This window comes from Phyllobates terribilis, unplaced genomic scaffold, assembly GCF_046119375.1.
Source record: "Phyllobates terribilis strain yellow unplaced genomic scaffold, ASM4611937v1 Scaffold_9__5_contigs__length_417890890, whole genome shotgun sequence".
Lineage (NCBI taxonomy): Eukaryota > Metazoa > Chordata > Amphibia > Anura > Dendrobatidae > Phyllobates > Phyllobates terribilis.
This window is the reverse complement of record NW_027362769.1, coordinates 279,565,139-279,588,954: the sequence shown is the minus strand read 5'-3', so window position 1 is coordinate 279,588,954 and position 23,816 is coordinate 279,565,139.

Here is a 23,816-nt window from a genome sequence, read left to right as displayed (position 1 = left end):
GGTGGTCACAGCACGTGACGGCAGAGCCTCCAGGTAGGCTAGCAGACAGGCAGCAGATGAGCGCTCCCAGGTTAACGGGCAGGAGTCACTGGACAGGCAGGTGGTCACAGCACGTGACGGCAGAGCCTCCAGGTAGGCTAGCAGGCAGGTAGCAGATGTGCGCTCCCAGGTGAGCGGGCAAGCTGGTCCATAGACAGACTGACAAGAGTTGGAAGGCAGACCGTCGGACCTCAGGCAAGCAGGCAGGTAGTTGATGTGTGCTCCCAGGTGAGCGGGCAAGCTGGTCCTTAGACAGACTGACAGGAGTAGTAAGGCAGACCGTCGGACCTCAGGCTAGCAGGCAGGTAGCAGAATATCAGGCAGGAATAAGACAGCAAGCTGGCAGGAATCTGGCAGGTATCTGGCAGGTAACTGGCAACGGGACCTGAGGGCTGAAGCAGAGTAGTGAACAGTGCAACAACATTGCTCGGGCACCTCCATTTTGGAGGAGGTGCCTTATATATGGTGAAGTCCTCCGGCCATTGGCCGGGGACTACTTAGGACGGCGCGCGCGGCCCCTTTAAGAGGGAGGGAGAGCGCGCGCGCGCCCTAAGCACAGTGGCCGGGAAGGAGCGCGCGCTGCCAGCAGAGCGGGAGGAGGACGCCGGGCACGGAGCAGAGAGGTGAGGGGAACAGCGTCCCTGCCTAGCAGAGGGCAGGGACGCCGGCGCTACAGTACCCCCCCCTTTAGGCCCCCCCTTTTTTAGGCCAGACAGAAATTTAGCAAGGATGAGCGGGGCATGGATGTTCTCCCGGGGCTCCCACGTTCTCTCCTCAGGACCAAACCCCTTCCAATCTACTAGAAAAAAGGTATTTCCTCTTACCCTTTTGGTGGCAAGAATGTTCTCTACCTCAAACTCGTCCTCAGCAGAAACCGGAGCAGGAGGCGTACCTGTAGACTTGGAAAAAGAGTTAAGTACCACAGGTTTGAGGAGAGATACATGGAAGGAGTTAGGGATCCGTAAGTTGGCCGGGAGTTTCAATTTATAGGCCACCGGGTTGATCTGACTGATGACCTCCAGAGGACCGATGAACCGAGGCCCTAACTTGTAAGAAGGTATCTTGAGTCGGACATATTTAGATGAGAGCCAGACCTTATCTCCAGGACGAAATTGTGGAGGATCCAGGCGTTTTTTGTCAGCGTGTCTTTTCATCCGTTCGGACGACTGAAGGAGTGCGGATCGGGTACTCTCCCAGATGGAGGAAAATTTGCTAACGAGAGATTCCGCAGCCGGGTTGTCCACAGAGGTGGAGACAGGAAAAGGAATCCGAGGATGCTGACCGAAGACTACAAAAAACGGGGATTTGGAGGAGGATTCGCTCTCGTGATTGTTATAAGAGAACTCGGCCCATGGTAGGAGATCCACCCAGTCTGAATGATGGGCATTAACGAAGTGCCGGAGGTAACTGGTCAGGTTCTGATTGATCCGCTCCACTTGACCATTGGACTGTGGGTGGTAAGCGGAAGAGAAGTCCAGGGTGACGTCTAGCAGTTTACAAGTGGCTCTCCAGAAGCGTGAGGTGAACTGTACCCCACGATCCGACACGATGTGGAGGGGCAGGCCATGAAGACGAAAGATGTGACGAATAAAGTCTTTCGCTAGCTCGGGTGCAGACGGGAGGCCTGGCAGGGGAACGAAATGAGCCATCTTGGAGAAGCGGTCAGCGACCACCCAAATGACCGTACAACCGGCAGAGACTGGGAGGTCAGTTATAAAGTCCATTGCTATATGGTGCCAGGGGGCAGCAGGTACAGAAAGCGGAAGGAGGCGACCGGCTGGCAGATGTCTCGGCACCTTGTTGCGGGCGCAGGACACACAGGCAGAAACAAAGTCTATTACGTCCTTGTGCAGGGTAGGCCACCAGTAGTGCCGGGTAATAAGCTGGAGGGTCTTTTTCTGACCGGCGTGGCCAGCCAGTTTAGACGAGTGACCCCAGTGAAGGATCTTCTCCCGATCAGGTACTGATACGAACGTCTTTCCGGGAGGGAGACGATTTAGACTCACGGGAGCCACCTGCATTACTCTGGCGGGATCGATGATGTGTTTCGGATCTTCCTCGAGATCAGACACCAGAAAGGATCGAGACAAGGCGTCCGCCTTGACGTTTTTGTCAGCCGGGCGAAAATGAAGAACAAAATCAAAGCGAGCAAAAAACAAGGACCACCGGGCTTGGCGCGGGTTAAGTCTCTGGGCATGCTGGAGGTAAGCCAAGTTCTTGTGGTCAGTGTAAATTATTACCGGGTGAAGAGCCCCCTCGAGCAGGTAACGCCACTCCTCCAATGCCAGTTTGATGGCCAATAACTCTCGGTCTCCTATGGAATAATTGCGCTCTGAGGAGGAGAAGAGTTTAGAGAAGAAGCCGCAAGTTACCATCCTCCCGGAAGATGATTTTTGAGTAAGTACCGCTCCGGCTCCAGAGGAGGAGGCGTCAACTTCCAGGAAGAACTGCTTGTTGCAGTCCGGGCGATGCAGCACCGGGGCGGAAGAGAAGGCCTGTTTTAAGGAAAGAAAGGCCTCCTCTGCTTCGGGCGGCCACTCTTTGGGATTAGTACCCTTACGGGTGTGCGTGGAAATTGGGGCAGTCCGGGAAGAGAAGTGCGGTATGAAGAGGCGGTAGTAGTTGGCGAAGCCCAGGAACCGCTGAATGGCCTTCAACCCCTCCGGTCGAGGCCATTTCTCGATGGCAGACAGTTTCTCTGGATCCATTCGTAGGCCGGTCTGAGAAATAATGTAGCCCAAAAACGGAAGCGAGGTCTGCTCAAAGAGGCACTTCTCGTATTTAGCGAAGAGGTGATTCTGCCTGAGCCTGAGCAGGACCTGACGAACGTCCCTCCGGTGAGTCTGGAGATCCGGAGAGAAGACCAAGATGTCGTCCAGGTACACCACTACGCAGGAGTAGAGAAGGTCCCGGAAGATGTCATTGACCAACTCTTGAAAGATGGCAGGAGCGTTACAGAGACCAAAGGGCATTACCAGATATTCATAGTGGCCGTCCCGGGTGTTGAATGCCGTCTTCCATTCATCCCCCTGACGGATACGAACCAGGTTGTACGCCCCACGGAGGTCCAGTTTGGTGAAGATTCTAGCCCCCCTCAGACAATCAAATAACTCCGGAATGAGCGGAAGGGGGTACTTATTCTTCACCGTGATCTGGTTAAGGCCTCTATAGTCTATACAGGGACGGAGAGAGCCGTCCTTCTTTTTGACGAAAAAGAAGCCTGCTCCCGCCGGGGAGGTAGATTTCCGGATGAATCCCCTGGCCAGATTCTCCTCAATATATTCGGACATCGACCGGGTCTCAGCAGCGGATAATGGATAAATACGCCCACGGGGAGGAGTAGTACCAGGTAACAGGTCGATAGGGCAGTCGTATGGTCTATGAGGGGGTAGTGTCTCTGCCTCCTTTTTATTAAAGACATCAGCATAAGACCAATAAGGAATCGGAAGTCCAGGTAGACTAGCTGGGGCAGGAGAAGGACGGACGGGATGGACGGGAACCAGACAGGTCTTATGGCAGTTCTGTCCCCAGCGAAGGACTTCTCCGGTCTGCCAGTCAAGCACGGGTGCATGTCTCTGGAGCAAAGGTAGACCTAGCAAGAGGGCGTGAGAGAGTCCAGGCAGAACATGAAAGGAGATACTCTCAGAATGCAGCATTCCCACCTGCAGAGTAATGGATTCGGTGATGAGTTGGATAGGGCGTGGTAAGAGACCCCCATCCACGGCAGCAACAGACAAGGGTACAGCCAGAGGTTTGGTGGGGATGCAGTATTTCTCTACCAGGGACTGTGAAATAAGATTCCCGGCTGCTCCAGAGTCAAGTTGGGCTAGTTCGAAATAACGGTTCTCCCCGCAGACAATTGAGACTGACAGCAGCAGAGATGGAGAGGATTTATTCTTGTCTAGGTCGACCTCTCTGAGCGAACCTAGACACAGGCGTTTCCCGACCTCTCCGGGCAGGCACGGATCCGGTGCTCCTTACTGCCACAGTAGAAGCAGCTCCCCTCGGCACGGCGTAAGTCCTGACGGGTTTTGACCATCTTGGTCTGGTCGACCTGCATAGGCTCAGGAGAGTGTACCTGGGGAGAGACGGATTTCTGAAAAGTAGGAGCTAGACGTGGAAACCTCCTCTCACGGGTGACCTCTTTGGCACGATCCTGGAACCGTAGGTCAATCCGGGTGGCAAGAGATATTAGGTCATCGAGAGTGGTAGGAATGTCCCGACCGGCAAGTTCATCTTTAATACGGCCGGACAGACCCTCCCAGAAGACGGATACCAGAGCGTCGTTATCCCAGGCCAGCTCAGAGGCAAGGGTACGGAACCGTATGGCATATTGGCCCACGGTGAGACTTCCCTGACGGAGGCGTAGCAGTGATGATGCGGATGAGGTCTTCCGTCCGGGTTCGTCGAAGACTCTCCGGAAAGCCATGAGAAAGGCAGGCAAGTCGGACACCAGGGGGTCTCCTCTCTCCCATAGAGGATTTAGCCAGGCCAGGGCCTCCCCGGTGAGATGGGACATGATGAAGGCAATTTTGGCCCGGTCGGAGTTAAACTAGTGGGACAGGAGTTCAAAGTGCAGGGTGCACTGATTTATGAAGCCCCGAGCCTGGGCGGAGTCGCCTCCGAAGCGAGGAGGTGCAGAAAGCCGGGGTCCGGGGTAGGATACCATGGTATTAGTGGACAGCGGAGCTGCCGGATTGCGAGTCATGGCACTGGCGGAGGTTGCTGGCGGAGCAGTCAGAGTGTCCAGGCGAGAATTGACATTCCGCAGGTGACCCAGGATGGACTCCTGTTGGGACCTCTGACGGGACAGTTCATGACACAGGTCCGAGAGCGAGGGAGCTTGGGTGCCACCGGGTTCCATGGCCCGAGCAAACTGTAACGGGTCTGGGAGGCGGAACCTCTAAGCTACTATACAAGGGGGCGGTCCTTGTAAGGGAGCGGGTGGCGACCAGGCAGGCAGTCACAGCAGGTGACCGGGACAGTCTCTAGAAGAACGGGCAGGAGGTCACGGCAAGTGACCGGGGCAGTCTCTGGATGAATGGGCAGATGGTCACGGCAAGTGACCGGGGCAGTCTCTAGGTGAACGGGCAGATGGTCACGGCAAGTGACCAGGGCAGTCTCTGGGTGAACGGGCAGATGGTCACGGCAAGTGACCGGGGCAGTCTCTGGGTAAAGGGTTGGTACGACCTGTGGCGGCTGATGGTAGACGTGAGCTCCCAGGTGAGCAGGCGAGAGTCTCTGGATAAACGGGTGGTCACAGCATGTGACGGCGGAGCCTCCAGGAAGACCAACAGACAGGCGGCAGATGAGCGCTCCCAGGTGAGCGGGCAGAAGTCTCTGGACAGGCGGGTGGTCACAGCACGTGACGGCAGAGCCTCCAGGTAGGCTAGCAGACAGGCAGCAGATGAGCGCTCCCAGGTGAGCGGGCAGGAGTCACTGGACAGGCAGGTGGTCACAGCACGTGACGGCAGAGCCTCCAGGTAGGCTAGCAGGCAGGTAGCAGATGTGCGCTCCCAGGTGAGCGGGCAAGCTGGTCCATAGACAGACTGACAAGAGTTGGAAGGCAGACCGTCGGACCTCAGGCAAGCAGGCAGGTAGTTGATGTGCGCTCCCAGGTGAGCGGGCAAGCTGGTCCTTAGACAGACTGACAGGAGTAGTAAGGCAGACCGTCGGACCTCAGGCTAGCAGGCAGGTAGCAGAATATCAGGCAGGAATAAGACAGCAAGCTGGCAGGAATCTGGCAGGTATCTGGCAGGTAACTGGCAACGGGACCTGAGGGCTGAAGCAGAGTAGTGAACAGTGCAACAACATTGCTCGGGCACCTCCATTTTGGAGGAGGTGCCTTATATATGGTGAAGTCCTCCGGCCATTGGCCGGGGACTCCTTATGACGGCGCGCGCGGCCCCTTTAAGAGGGAGGGAGAGCGCGCGCGCGCGCCCTAAGCACAGTGGCCGGGAAGGAGCGCGCGCTGCCAGCAGAGCGGGAGGAGGACGCCGGGCACGGAGCAGAGAGGTGAGGGGAACAGCGTCCCTGCCTAGCAGAGGGCAGGGACGCCGGCGCTACAGTCTTCTTTTTTGCAAGCTAAACATTCCCAAATCCTGCAACCGTTCCTCATAGGACATGGTTTGCAGACCAGTCACCATTCTGGTCGCTCTTCTCTGAACTTGTTCCAGTTTGTCTATGTCTTTTTTAAAATGTGGTGCCCAAAACTGTACACAGTATTCCAGATGAGGTCTGACCAAAGAGGAGTAAAGACCGATAATGACTTCACGTGATCTAGACTGTATGCTTCTGTTAATACATCCCAGAATTGTATTTGCCTTTTTTGCTGCTGCATCACACTGTTGACTCATGTTCAGTCTATGATCTATTAGTATACCTAAGTCTTTTTCACATGTACTGTTGCTTAGCTCTATTCCTCCCATTCTGTATATGCTTTTTTCATTTTTATTGCCCAGATGTAGTACTTTGCATTTTTCCCTGTTAAAAACCATTCTGTTGGTTGCTGCCCACTGCTCCAGTTTATTTAGGTCTTTTTGAATCCTCTCTCTCTCTTCTCTAGTATTAGCTATCCCTCCTAGCTTTGTGTCATCAGCAAATTTAATCAGTTTACCCTCAATTCCTTCATCTAAATCATTGATGAAGATGTTGAACAATACAGGTCCCAGGACAGAGCCCTGTGGTATCCCACTTGAGACATTCATCCAGCTGGATGTGAAGCCATTTACAACCACCCTTTGAGTCCATATATATACATATAGTGTAGTGGACCCCACATAGTCCTCCATTCAGTGTAATGGGCCCCACATAGTGCTCCATACAGTGTAATGGGCAGCACATAGTGCTACAAACTGTGTAATGAGACCAACATAGTGCTCCATAAAGTGTAATGGGTCCCACATAGTGCTCAATACAGTGTAATGGGTCCAACATAATCCTACATACCATATAATGAGCCCCACATAGCACTTCATACAGCGGAATGGGTCCACATAGAGCTCATACAGTGTAATGGGCCCCACAAAGTCCTCCATACAGTTTAATGGGCCCAACATAGTTCTCCATACAGTATAATGGCCTTGACATAGTGCTACATACAGTGTAATGGCGCAACATAATGCATAAAGGGCCAGACATAATGTTTCATACAGTGAAATGGGCCCCACATAGTGCTCCATACAGTGTAGTGGACCCCACATAGTCCTCCATACAGTGTAATGGGTCCCACATAGTCCTTCATACAGTGTAATGGGCCCCACATAGTCCTCCATACAGTGTAATGGGCCCCACTCAGGGCTCTATAAAGTGTAATGAGCCCCACATACTGCTCAATACAGTGTAATGGGCCCCACATAGTGCTCATACAGTGTAATGGGCCTCACTCAGGGCTCTATAAACTGTAATGAGCCCCACATAGTGCTGGTACAGTGTAATGGGCCCCACATAATGCTCCATACTGTACAATGGGCCCAATATAGTGTTCCATACAGTGGAATGGGCACCACACAGTGCTCCATACAGTGTAATGGGCCCCACATAGTTCTACATACAGTGTAATGGGCCCAACATAGTCCTACATAGAGTGTAATGGGCCCCACATAATGCTCCATACAGTGCAATGGGCAAGACATAATGCTCCATACAGTGAAATGAGCCCCAAATAGTGCTACATACAGTGTAGTGGACCCCACATAGTTCTCCATACAGTGCCATGGGCCCCACATAGTCCTCCATACAGTGCCATGGGCCCCACATAGTCCTCCATACAGTGTAATGGGCCCCACATAGTGCACCATACAGTGTAATAGGCCCCAAACAGTGCTCCACACAGTGTAATGGGCCCGACAAAGTGCTCCATACAGTGTAAAAGGTACCATAGAGCGGAAAGGGTCACACACAATGCTTCATACTGTGTAATGGGCCTCACATAGAGCTCCATACAGTGTAATGGGCCCCATATAGTGCTCCTATAGTGTAATGGGCCCCACATAGTGTTCCATACAGTGTAATTGGCCTTACATAGTGCTTCATACAGTGTAATGGGCCCCACATAGTGCTCCATACAGTGTAATGGGTCCCACATAGTGCTCCATTCAGTATAATGGCCCCAAGTAGTCCTCTATATAGTGTAATGGGCCCAACATAGTCCTCCATACAGTATAATGGGCCTCACATAGAGCTCCATACAGTATAATTGGCCTCACATAATGCTCCATACTGTATAATAGCACCACATAGTCCTCCATACAGTATAATGGGCCACACATAGTGCTCCATACAGTATAATAGGCCCCACATAATCCTCCGTACTGTATAATGGCCCCACATAATGCTCCATACTGTATAATAGCATCACATAGTGCTCCATACTGTATAATGGCCCCACATAGTGCTTCAAACAGTGTAATGTGCCCCACATAGTGTGCCATACAGTGTAATGTGCCCCACTCAGTGCTCTATACAGTGTAATGGGCAGGACATAGTGCTCCATACTATGCAATGGGCCACATAGTGCTTCATACAGCGGAATGGGTCCACATAGAGCTCATACAGTGTAATGGGCCCCACATAGTCCTGCATACAGTTTAATCGGCCCAACATAGTCCTCCATACAGTATAATGGCCTTGATATAGTGTTACATACAGTGTAATGGCGCCACATAATGCAAAAAGGACCAAACATAGTGTTCCATACAGTGGAATGGGCACCACACAGTGCTTAATACAGTGTAATGGGCCCCACATAGTTCTCCATACAGTGTAATGGGCCCAACATAGTCCTCTATAGAGTGTAATGGGCCCCACATAATGCTCCATACAGTGTAATGTGCAAGACATAATGCTCCATACAGTGAAATGGGCCCCAAATAGTGCTACATACAGTGTAGTGGACCCCACATAGTCCTCCATACAGTGCCAAGGGCCCCACATAGTCCTCCATACAGTGTAAGAGGCCCCACATAGTGCTCCATAAAGTGTAATGGGCCCGACATAGTGCTCCATATAGTGTAAAAGGGACCATACAGTGGAAAGGGCCAAACACAATGCTTCATGCAGTGCAATGGGACTCACATAGAGCTCCATACTGTGTAATGGGCCCCACATAGTGCTCATATAGTGTAATGGGCCCCACATAGTGCTCCATACAGTGTAATTGGCCTTACATAGTGCTCCATACAGTGTAATGGGCCCCACATAGTGCTTCATACAGTATAATGGGTCCCACATAGTGCTCCATACAGTATAATGGTCCCCAAGTAGTTCTCCATATAGTGTATTGGGCCCAACATAGTCCTCCATACAGTATAATGGGCCCCGCATAGTGCTCCATACAGTACAATAGGCCCCACATAATGATTTATACTGTATAATGGCCCCACATAATGCTCCATACTGTATAATAGCACCACATAGTGCTCCATACTGTATAATGGCCCCACATAGTGCTTCAAACAGTGTAATGTGCCCCACATAGTGCGCCATACAGTGTAATGGGCAGCACATAGTGCTCGATACTATGTAATGGGCCCAACATAGTGCTTCATACAGTGTAATGGGCCCCACATAGTGCTCATACAGTGTAATGGGCACCACATAATCTTCCATATCATATAAGGGGCCCCACATAGTGCTTCATACAGCGGAATAGGTCCCACATAGTCCTCCATACAGTATAATGGCCTTGACATAGTGCTACATACAGTGTAATGGCAACACATAATGCATAAAGGGCCAGACATAATGCTTCATACAGTGAAATGGGCCCCACATAGTGCTACATACAGTGTAGTGGACCCTACATAGTCTTTCATACAGTATAATGGGCCCCACATAGTGCTCCATACAGTGTAATGGGTCCCACATAGTGCTCCATTCAGTATAATGGCCCCAAGTAGTCCTCTATATAGTGTAATGGGCCCAACATAGTCCTCCATACAGTATAATGGGCCCCACATAGAGCTCCATACAGTATAATTGGCCTCACATAATGCTCCACACTGTATAATAGCACCACATAGTCCTCCATACAGTATAATGGGCCACACATAGTGCTCCATATAGTATAATAGGCCCCACATAATCCTCCGTACTGTATAATGGCCCCACATAATGCTCCATACTGTATAATAGCATCACATAGTGCTCCATACTGTATAATGGCCCCACATAGTGCTTCAAACAGTGTAATGTGCCCCACATAGTGTGCCATACAGTGTAATGTGCCCCACTCAGTGCTCTATACAGTGTAATGGGCAGGACATAGTGCTCCATACTATGCAATGGGCCACATAGTGCTTCATACAGCGGAATGGGTCCACATAGAGCTCATACAGTGTAATGGGCCCCACATTGTCCTCCATACAGTTTAATGGGCCCAACATAGTCCTCCATACAGTATAATGGCCTTGACATAGTGCTACATACAGTGTAATGGCGCCACATAATGCATAAAGGGCCAAACATAGTGTTCCATACAGTGGAATGGGCACCACACAGTGCTTAATACAGTGTAATGGGCCCCACATAGTTCTTCATACAGTGTAATGGGCCCAACATAGTCCTCCATAGAGTGTAATGGGCCCCACATAATGCTCCATACAGTGTAATGTGCAAGACATGATGCTCCATACAGTGAAATGGGCCCCAAATAGTGCTACATACAGTGTAGTGGACCCCACATAGTCCTCCATACAGTGCCAAGGGCCCCACATAGTCCTCCATACAGTGTAAGAGGCCCCACATAGTGCTCCATAAAGTGTAATGGGCCCGACATAGTGCTCCATATAGTGTAAAAGGGACCATACAGTGGAAAGGGCCAAACACAATGCTTCATACAGTGCAATGGGACTCACATAGAGCTCCATACAGTGTAATGGGCCCCACATAGTGCTCATATAGTGTAATGGGCCCCACATAGTGCTCCATACAGGGTAATTGGCCTTACATAGTGCTCCATACAGTGTAATGGGCCCCACATAGTGCTTCATACAGTATAATGGGTCCCACATAGTGCTCCATACAGTATAATGGTCCCCAAGTAGTTCTCCATATAGTGTATTAGGCCCAACATAGTCCTCCATACAGTATAATGGGCCCCGCATAGTGCTCCATACAGTACAATAGGCCCCACATAATGATTTATACTGTATAATGGCCCCACATAATGCTCCATACTGTATAATAGCACCACATAGTGCTCCATACTGTATAATGGCCCCACATAGTGCGCCATACAGTGTAATGGGCAGCACATAGTGCTCGATACTATGTAATGGGCCCAACATAGTGCTTCATACAGTGTAATGGGCCCCACATAGTGCTCATACAGTGTAATGGGCACCACATAATCTTCCATATCATATAAGGGGCCCCACATAGTGCTTTATACAGCGGAATAGGTCCCACATAGTCCTCCATACAGTTTAATAGGCCCAACATAGTCCTCCATACAGTATAATGGCCTTGACATAATGCTACATACAGTGTAATGGCGCCACATAATGCATAAAGGGCCAGACATAATGCTTCATACAGTGAAATGGGCCCCACATAGTGCTACATACAGTGTAGTGGACCCTACATAGTCTTTCATACAGTATAATGGGCTCCACATAGTGCTCTCAATACTGTGTAATGGGCCCCACATAGTCCTCCATACAGTGTAATGGGCTCCACTCAGGGCTCTATAAAGTGTAATGAGCCCCACATAGTGCTCAATACAGTGTAATGGGCCCCACATAGTGCTCATACAGTGTAATGGGCCCCACATAATGCTACAAACCGTATAATAGGCCCAACATAGTGCTCCATACAGTGGAATGGGCACCACAAAGTGCTCCATACAGTGTAATGGGCCCCACATAGATCTCCAAACAGTGTAATGGGCCCAACATAGTCCTCCATAGAGGGTAATGGGCCCCACATAATGCTCCATACAGTGTAATGGGCCAAAATAGGGTTACATACAGTGTAGTGGACGCCACATAGTCCTCCATACAGTGCCATGGGCCCCAGATAGTCCTCCATACAGTGTAATGGGCCCCACATAGTGCTCCATACAGTGCAATGGACCCTACATAGTGCTTCATACAGTGTAACAGGCCCCAAACAGTGCTCCATACAGTGTAATGGGCCCACATAGTGCTCCATACCGTGTAAAAGGCCCCATACAGTGGAAAGGGACACACACAATGCTCCATACAGCGCAATGGGCCCCACATAGTGCTCATACAGTGTAATGGGCCCCACATAGTGCTCCATACAGTCTAATTTGCATTACATAGTGCTCCATACAGTGTAATGGGCCCCAGGTAGTGCTCCATACAGTGTAATGGGTCCCACATAGTGCTCCATACAGTATAATGGCCCCAAGTAGTCCTCCATATAGTGTAATAGGCCCCAAATAATGCTCCATACTGTATAATGGCCCCACATACAGTAATGCTGCATACTTTATAATAGCCCCACACAGTGCTCCATACTGTATAATAACCCCACATATTGCTTAAAACAGTGTAATGTGCCCCACATAGTCCTCCATTCAGTGTAATGGGCCCCACAGAGTGCTCCATACAGTGCGATGGGCCCCAATCAGTGCTCCATATAGTGTAATGGGCAGCACATAGTGCTCCATACTATGTAATGGGCCCAACATAGTGCTCCAAAAAGTTTAATGGGCCCTACATAGTGCTCAATACAGCAGAATGGGTCCCCCATAGAGCTCATACAGCGTAATGGGCCCCACACAGTCCTCCATACAGTGTAATAGGTCCCACATAGTCGTTCATACAGTGTCTTGGGCTCCACATAGTGTTCCAATACAGTGTAATGGGCCCCACATAGTCCTCCATACAGTATAATGGGCCCCACTCAGGGCTCTATAAAGTGTATTGAGACCCACATAGTGCTCATACAGTGTAATGGGCCCCAAATAGTGCTCATACAGTGTAATGGGCCCCACATAGTGCTCATACAGTGTAATGGGCCCCACTCAGGGCTCTATAAAGTGTGTTGAGCCCCACATAGTGCTCAATACAGTGTAATGGGCCCAACATAGTACTCCATACAGTGTAATGGGCCCGATTCAGGGCTCTGTAAAGTGTAATGAGCCCCACATAATGCACAATACAGTGTAATGGGACCCACATAGTGCTCATACCGTGTAATGGGCCCCACATAATGCTGCATACCGTATAATGGGCCCAAAATAGTGCTCCATACAGAATAATGGGTCCCACATAATCCTCCATACAGTGCAATGGGTCAAACATAGTCCTCCAAAGAGTATAATGGCCCCACATAGTGCTCCATACAGTATAATGGGCCCCACATAGTGCTCCATAAAGTGTAATATGCCCCACATCGTGCCCTATACAGTGTAATGGGCTCCACATACTCCTCAATAAAGTATAATGGGCCCAACATATTGCTCCATACAGTATAGCTGTCACCACATAGTGCTCCATACGATATAATGGTCCCAGATAGTGCTCTATACTGTATAATAGCCCCATAGTGCTCCACACTGTATAATGGCTCCACATAGGGTTTATACAGTGTAATGTGCCCCACACAGAGCTCAAAATAGTGTAATGGGCCACTCATAGTTCTCCATACACTGTAATGGGCTCCTCAAAGTGCTCCATACAGTGTAATGGGTCCCACATAGTGCTTCATACATTGTAATGGGCCACACATAGTGCTCCATACAGTGTAATGGGACCCACATAGTGCTCCATACAGTGTAATTGGCCTCACATAGTGCTCCATACAGTGTAATGGGCCCCACATGGTGAGCCATACAGTGTAATGGGCCTCTCATAGTGCGCCATACAGTGTAATGTGCCTCACATAGTGCTCTATACAGTGTAATGGGCCTCATATAGTGCTCCATTCTGTCTAATGGGCCCCACATAGTGCTCCATACAATGTAATGGGCCCCACATAGTGCTCAATAAAGTTTAAAGGGCCCCATATAGGGCTTCATAAAGTGCAAAGGGCCCCACACAGTGCTCAGTTCAGTGTAATGGGCCCCATATAGTGCTCCATACATTGTAATGGGCTCTACATAGTGTTTCATACAGTGTAATGGGCCCCACAAAGTTCTCCATACAGGTTACTCAGCTTCATATAGTGCTCCATAAAGTGTAATCGGTCCCACATAGTGCTCCATACAGTATAATGAACCCACATAGTCCTCCATACAATTTACTGGGCCCAACATAGTCCTCCATAGAGTATAATGGCCACACATGATGCTCCATACATTGTAATGGCCCAACATGATGCTCAATACTTTATAATAGCCCCACATAGTGCTCCATACTGTATAATGGCCCCATATATTGCTTAAAACAGTGTAATGTGCCCCACATAGTCCTCCATTCAGTGCAATGGGCCCCACAGAGTGCTCCATACAGTGCAATGGGCCCCAATCAGTGCTCCATACAGTGTAATGGGCAGCACATAGTGCTCCATACTATGTAATGGGCCCAACATAGTGCTCCATAAAGTTTAATGGGCCCTACATAGTGCCCAATACAGCGGAATGGGTCCCCCATAGAGCTCATACAGTGTAATGGGCCCCACATAGTCCTCCATACAGTGTAATGGGTCCCACATAGTCGTTCATACAGTGTAATGGGCTCCACATAGTGCTCCAATACAGTGTAATGGGCCCCACATAGTCCTCCATACAGAATAATGGGCCCCACTCAGGGCTCTATAAAGTGTAATAAGCCCCACATAGTGCTCATACAGTGTAATGGGCCCCACATAGTGGCCATACAGTGTAATGTGCCCCACTCAGGGCTCTGTAAAGTGTAATGAGCCCCACATAGTGCACAATACAGTGTAATGGGACCCAGATAGTGCTCATACCGTGTAATGGGCCCTACATAATGCTGCATACCGTATAATGAGCCCAAAATAGTGCTTCATACGGTGGAATGGGCAACACTCAGTGCTCCATACCGTGTAATGGGCCCCATAAAGTTCTCCATAGAGTGTAATGAGCCCCACATAATGCTCCATACAGTGTAATGGGCAAGACATAATGCTCCATACATTGAAATGGGCCCTAAATAGTGCTAAATACAGTGTAGTGGACCCCACAATGTCCTCCATACAGTGCCATGGGCCCCACATAGTCCTCCATACAGTGTAATGGGCCCCACATAGTGCTCCATACAGTTTAATGGGCCCCACACAGTGCTTCATGCAGTGTAATAGGCCCCAAACCGTGCTCCATACAGTGTAATGGGCCCCACATAGTGCCCCATACAGTGGAAAGGGCCACACACAATGCTCCATACAGTGTAATTGGCCTCACATAGCGCTGCATACAGTGTAATAGGCCCCACATAGTGCTCATATAGTGCAATGGGCCCGACATAGTGCTCCATACAGTGTAATTGGCCTTAAATAGTGCTTAGTACAGTGTAATGGGCCCCGCATAGTGCTCCATACAGTATAATGGACCCAAGTAGTCCTCCATATAGTGTAATAGGCCCCACATAATGCTCCATATTGTATAATGGCCCCACATAATGCTCAATACTACATAATAGCCCCACATAGTGCTCCATACTGTATAATGGCCCCACATAGTGCTTCAAACAGTGTAATGTGCCCCACACAGAGATCCATATAGTGTAATGGGCCCCACATATTGATTCATACAGTGTAATGTGCCCCACATAGTGCCCCATGCAGTGCAATGGGCCCCACATAGTGTTCCATACAGTGTAAAGGGCCCCACATAGTTCTCCATACAGTGTAAAGGGCCCCACACAGTGCTCCATACAATGTAATTGGCCCTACATAGTCCTCCATAGAGAATAATGGGCCACACAGTCCTTCATACAGAATAAAGGGCCACATATAGTTCTCCATACAGTGTAATGGGCCCCACATAGTGCTTCATACAGTGTAATTGGCCCCACATAGTGCTCAATACAGTGTAATGGGCCCCACATAGTGCTCCATACAGAATAATGGCCCCACATAGTCCTCTATACAGCTTAATGGGCCTAACATAGTCCTCATACAGTATAATAGCCCCACGTGATGCTCCATACAGTGTAATGGCCCCACATGATGCTCCATACTGTATAATGGCCTCAAATAGTTCTCCATACAGTATAATGGCAACACATAGTCCTCCATACAGAATAATGGGTCCCACATAATCCTCCATACAGTGCAATGGGCCCAACATAGTCCTCCATAGAGTATAATGGCCCCACATAGTGCTTCATACAGTATAATGGGCCCCACATAGTGCTCCATAAAGTGTAATATGCCCCACATCGTGCCCTATACAGTGTAATGGGCTCCACATACTCCTCAATAAAGTATCATGGGCCCAACATATTGCTCCATACAGTATAGCTGTCACCACATAGTGCTCCATACTATATAATGGTCCCAGATAGTTCTCTATACTGTATAATAGCCACATAGTGCTCCACAGTGTCATGTGCCCGACATAGTGCTAAACACAGTGTAATGGGACCGACATAGTGCTCCATGCAGTGTAATGGGCTTCCCATGGGGCTCCATACAGTGTAATGGGCCCCACATAGTGCTTCATACAGTGTAAAGGGCCACACACAGTGCTCCATACAGTATTATGGGCCCCACATGGTGCACAATACAGTCTAATGGGCCTCTCATAGTGCGCCATACAGTGTAATATGCCTCACATAGTGCTCTATACAGTGTAATGGGCCTCATATAGTGCTCCATTCAGTCTAATGGGCCCCACATAGTGCTCCATACAGTGTAATGGGCCCCATATAGTTCTCCATACAGTGTAATGGGCCCCACATAATGATCCATACAGTGTAATGGGCAACACATAATGCTCCATACATTGAAATGGGCCCTAAATAGTGCTAAATACAGTGTAGTGGACCCCACAATGTCCTCCATATAGTGCCATGGGCCCCACATAGTCCTCCATACAGTGTAATGGACCCCACATAGTGCTCCATACAGTGTAATGGGCCCCACATAGTGCTCCATGCCGTGTAATAGGCCCCAAACAGTGCTCCATACAGTGTAATGGGCCCCACATAAGGTGGAAATGGCCACACACAATACTCCATACAGTGTAATGGGCCTCACATAGCGCTGCATACAGTGTAATGGGCCCCACATAGTGCTCATATAGTGCAATGGGCCCCATATAGTGCTCCATACAATGTAATTGGCCTTAAATAGTGCTCAGTACAGTGTAAGGGGCCCCACATAGTGCTCCATACAGTATAATGGCCCCAAGTAGTCCTCCATATAGTGTAATAGGCCCCACATAATGCTCCATATTGTATAATGGCCCCACATAATGCTCCATACTTTATAATAGCCCCACATAGTGCTCCATACTGTATAATGGCCCAACATAGTGCTTCAAACAGTGTAATGTGCCCCACACAGAGATCCATACAGTGTAATGGGCCTCATATAGTGCTCCATTCAGTCTAATGGGCCCCACATAGTGCTCCATACAGTGTAATGGGCCCCACATAGTGCTCCATAAAGTTTAAAGGGCCCCATATAGGGCTTCATAAAGTGCAAAGGGCCCCACACAGTGCTCAATTCAGTGTAATGGGCCACATATAGTGCTCCATACAGTGTAATGGGCTCTACATAGTGTTTCATACAGTGTAATGGGCCCCACAAAGTACTCCATACAGATTACTCGGCTTCACATAGTGGTCCATACAGTGGAATCGGTCCCACATAGTGCTCCATACAGTATAATGAACTCACATAGTCCTCCATACAATTTACTGGGCCCAACATAGTCCTCCATACAGTATAATGGCCACACATGATGCTCCATACATTGTAATGGCCCAACATGATGCTCCATACTTTATAATAGCCCCACATAGTGCTCCATACTGTTTAATGACCCCACATATTGCTTAAAACAGTGTAATGTGCCCCATATAGTCCTCCATTCAGTTTAATGGGCCCCACAGAGTGCTCCATACAGTGCAATGGGCCCCAATCAGTGCTCCATACAGTGTAATGGGAAGCACATAGTGCTTCATACCATGTAATGTGCCCAACATAGTGCTCCATAAAGTTTAATGGGCCCTACATAGTGCTCAATACAGCGGAATGGGTCCCCCATAGAGCTCATATAGTGTAATGGGCCCCACATAGTCCTCCATACAGTGTAATGGGTCCCACATAGTCGTTCATACAGTGTAATGGGCTCTACATAGTGCTCCAATACAGTGTAATGGGCCCCACATAGTCCTCCATACAGTGTAATGGGCAGCACATAGTGCTCCATTCAGTCTAATGGGCCCCACATAGTGCTCATACAGTGTAATGGGCCCCACATAGTGCTCCATAAAGTTTAAAGGGCCCCAAATAGGGCTTCATAAAGTGTAATAGGTCCCACATAGTCGTTCATACAGTGTAATGGGCCCCACAGAGTGCTCCATACAGTGCAATGGGCCCCAATCAGTGCTCCATACAGTGTAATGGGCAGCACATAGTGCTCCATTCAGTCTAATGGGCCCCACATAGTGCTCCATACAGTGTAATGGGCCCCACATAGTGCTCCATAAAGTTTAAAGGGCCCCACATAGGGCTTCATAAAGTGCAAAGGGCCCCACACAGTGCTCAATTCAGTGTAATGGGCCACATATAGTGCTCCATTACAGTGTAATGGGCTCTACATAGTGTTTCATACAGTGTAATGGGCCCCACAAAGTACTCCATACAGATTACTCGGCTTCACATAGTGCTCCATACAGTGTAATCGGTCCCACATAGTGCTCCATACAGTATAATGAACCCACATAGTCCTCCATACAATTTACTGGGCCCAACATAGTCCTCCATACAGTATAATGGCCACACATGATGCTCCATACTGTTTAATGACCCCACATATTGCTTAAAACAGTGTAATGTGCCCCACATAGTCCTCCATTCAGTGTAATGGGCCCCACAGAGTGCTCCATACAGTGCAATGGGCCCCAATCAGTGCTCCATACAGTGTAATGGGCAGCACATAGTGCTCCATACTATGTAATGGGCCCAACATAGTGCTCCATAAAGTTTAATGGGCCCTACATAGTGCTCAATACAGCAGAATAGGTCCCCCATAGAGCTCATACAGTGTAATGGGCCCCACATAGTCCTCCATACAGTGTAATGGGTCCCACATAGTCGTTCATACAGCGTAATGGGCTCCACAGAGTGCTCCAATACAGTGTAATGAGCCCCACATAGTGCTGATACAGTGTAATGGGCCCCACATAGTGCTCATACAGTGTAATGGGCCCCACATAGTGCTCATACAGTGTAATGGGCCCCACTCAGGGCTCTATAAAGTGTATTGAGCACAACATAGTGCTCAATACAGTGTAATGGGTCCCACATAGTACTCCATACAGTGTAATGGGCCCCACTCAGGGCTCTGTAAAGTGTAATGAGCCCCACATAGTGCACAATACAGTGTAATGGGACCCACATAGTGCTCATACCGTGTAATGGGCCCCACATAATGCTGCATACCATATAATCGGCCCAAAATAGTGCTCCATGCAGTGGAATGGGCACCACTCAGTGCTCCATACAGTATAATGGGCCCCACATAGTTCTCCATAGAGTGTAATGGGCCCCACATAATGCTCCATACAGTGTAATGGGCAAGACATAATGCTCCACACATTGAAATGGGAACTAAATAGTGCTACATACAGTGTAGTTGACCCCACAATGCTCTCCATACAGTGCCATGTGCCCCACATAGTCCTCCATACAGTGCAATGGGCCCCACATAGTGCTCCATACAGTATAATGGGCCCCACATAGTGCTCCATGAAGTGTAATGGGCCCCAAACAGTGCCCCATACAGTGGAAAGGGCCACACATAGTGCCCAATACAGTGTAATAGGCCTCACATAGCGCTGCATACAGTGTAATGGGCCCCACATAGCGCTGCATACAGTGTAATGGGCCCCACATAGTGCTCATACAGTGCAATCGGCCCCACATAGTGCTCCATACAGTGTAATTGGCCTTAAATAGTGCTCAGTACAGTGTAATGGGCCCCACATAGTGCTCCATACAGTATAATGGCCCCAAGTAGTCCTCCATATAGTGTAATAGGCCCCACATAATGCTCCATATTGTATAATGGCCCCACATAATGCTCCATACTTTATAATAGCCCCACATAGTGCTCCATACTGTATAATGGCCCCACATAGTGCTTCAAACAGTGTAATGTGCCCCACACAGAGATCCATATGTGTAATGGGCCCCACATATTGATTCATACAGTGTAATGTGCCCCACATAGTGCGCCATACAGTGCAATGGGCCCCACATAGTGTTCCATACAGTGTAAAGGGCCCCACATAGTTCTCCATACAGTGTAAAGGGCCCCACACAGTGCTCCATACAGTGCTTCATACAGTATAATGGGTCTCATATAGTCCTCCATACAGTATAATGGGTCCAACATAGTCCTCCATACAGTATAATAGGTCCCACATAGTCCTCCATACAGTATAATGGGCCCACATAGTCCTCCATATAGAATAATGGGTCCCATATAGTCCTTAATACAGTAAAATGTGTCCCACATAGTCCTCCATAGAGAATAATGGGCCCCACAGTCCTTCATACAGAATAAAGGGCCCCACATAGTTCTCAATGCAATGTAATGGGCCCAACATAGTGCTTCATACAGTGTAATTGGCCCCACATAGTGCTCCATACAGTGTAATGGGCCCCACATAGTGCTCCATACAGAATAATGGCCCCACATAGTCCTCCATACAGTTTAATGGGCCTAACATAGTCCTCCATACAGTATAATAGCTCCACGTGATGCTCCATACAGTGTAATGGCCCCACATGATGCTCCAAACTGTATACTGGCCCCAAATAGTTCTCCATACAGTATAATGGCAACACATAGTCCTCGAAACAGAATAATGAGTCCCACATAATCCTCCATACAGTGCAATGGGCCCAACATAGTCCTCCATAGAGTATAATGGCCCCACATAGTGCTCCATACAGTATAATGGGCCCCACATAGTGCTCCATAAAGTGTAATATGCCCCACATTGTGCCCTATACAGTGTAATGGGCTCCACATACTCCTCAATAAAGTATAATGGGCCCAACATATTGCTCCATACAGTATAGCTGTCACCACATAGTGCTCCATACTATATAATGGTCCCAGATAGTGCTCTATACTGTATAATAGCCCCATAGTGCTCCACACTGTATAATGGCTCCACATAGGGTTTATACAGAGTAATGTGCCCCACGCAGTGCTCAAAATAATGCAATGGGCCCCTCATAGTGCTCCATACAGTGTAATGGGCCCCTCAAAGTGCTCCATACAGTGTAATGGGTCCCACATAGTGCTTCATACAGTGTAATGGGCCCCACATAGTGCTCCATACAGTATAATGTGCCCCACAGAGTGCACAGTACAGTGTCATGTGCCCGACATAGTGCTAAACACAGTGTAATGGGACCCACATAGTGCTCCATACAGTGTAATAGGCTTCACATAGTGCTCCATACAGTGTAATGGGCCCCACATAGTGCTCCATACAGTGTAAAGGGCCACACACAGTGCTCCATACAGTATCATGGGCCCCACAGAGTGCACAGTACAGTGTCATGTGCCCGACATAGTGCTAAACACAGTGTAATGGGACCCACATAGTGCTCCATACAGTGTAATATGCCTCACATAGTGCTCTATACAGTGTAATGGGCTCCACATAGTGGTCCATACAGTGTAGTTGGCCTTAAATAGTGCTCCACACTGTATAATGGCTCCACATAGGGCCCCACATAGTGCTCCATACAGTATAATGGCCCCAAGTAGTCCTCCATATAGTGTAATAGGCCCCACATAATGCTCCATATTGTATAATGGCCCCACATAATGCTCCATACTTTATAATAGCCCCACATAGTGCTCCATACTGTATAATGGCCCCACATAGTGCATCAAACAGTGTAATGTGCCCCACACAGAGATCCATATAGTGTAATGGGCCCCACATATTGATTCATACAGTGTAATGTGCCCCACATAGTGCGCCATACAGTGCAATGGGCCCCACATAGTGTTCCATACAGTGTAAAGGGCCCCACACAGTGCTCCATGCAGTGTAATTGGCCCCACATAGTGCTTCATACTGTATAATGGGTCGCATATAGTCCTCCATACAGTATAATGGGTCCAACATAGTCCTCCATACAGTATAATAGGTCACACATAGTCCTCCATACAGTATAATGGGCCCACATAGTCCTCCATACAGAATAATGGGTCCCATATAGTCCTCAATACAGTAAAATGCGTCCCACATAGTCCTCCATAGAGAATAATGGGCCCCACAGTCCTTCATACAGAATAAAGGGCCCCACATAGTTCTCCATACAATGTAATGGGCCCCACATAGTGCTTCATACAGTGTAATTGGCCCCACATAGTGCTCCATACAGTGTAATGGGCCCCACATAGTGCTCCATACAGAATAATGGCCCCACATAGTCCTCCATACAGTTTAATGGGCCTAACATAGTCCTCCATACAGTATAATAGCCCCATGTGATGCTCCATACAGTGTAATGGCCCCACGTGATGCTCCATACAGTGTAATGGCCCCACATGATGCTCCATACTGTATAATGGCCCCAAATAGTTCTCCATACAGTATAATGGCAACACATAGTCCTCCATACAGAATAATGAGTCCCACATAATCCTCCATACAGTGCAATGGGCCCAACATAGTCCTCCATAGAGTATAATGGCCCCACATAGTGCTCCATACAGTATAATGGGCCCCACATAGTGCTCCATAAAGTGTAATATGCCCCACATCGTGCCCTATACAGTGTAATGGGCTCCACATACTCCTCAATAAAGTATAATGGGCCCAACATATTGCTCCATACAGTATAGCTGTCACCACATAATGCTCCATACTATCTAATGGTCCCAGATAGTGCTCTATACTGTATAATAGCCCCATAGTGCTCCACACTGTATAATGGCTCCACATAGGGTTTAAACAGTGTAATGTGCCCCACACAGTGCTCAAAATAGTGTAATGGGCCCCTCATAGTGCTCCATACAGTGTATTGGGTCCCACATAGTGCTCCATACAGTGTAATATCCCCCACAGAGTGCACAATACAGTGTCATGTGCCCGACATATTGCTAAACACAGTTTAATGGGACCCACATAGTGCTCCATACAGTGTAAAGGGCCACCCACAGTGCTCCATACAGTATCATGGGCCCCACATGGTGCACCATACAGTCTAATGGGCCTCTCATAGTGCGTCATACAGTGTAATATGCCTCACATAGTGCTCTACACAGTGTAATGGTCTCATATAGTGCTCCATTCAGTCTAATGGTCCCCACATAGTGCTCCATACAGTGTAATGGGCCCCACATAGTGCTCCACAAAGTTTAAAGGGCCCCACATAGGGCTTCATAAAATGGAAAGGGCCCCACACAGTGCTCAATTCAGTGTAATGGGCCCCATATAGTGCTCCATACAGTGTAATGGGCGCTACATAGTGTTTCATACAGTGTAATGGGCCCCACAAAGTACTGCATACAGGTTACTCAGCTTCACATAGTGCTCCATACAGTATAATGAACCCACATAGTCCTCCATACAATGTAGTGGGCCCAACATAGTCCTCCATACAGTATAATGGCCACACATGATGCTCCATACATT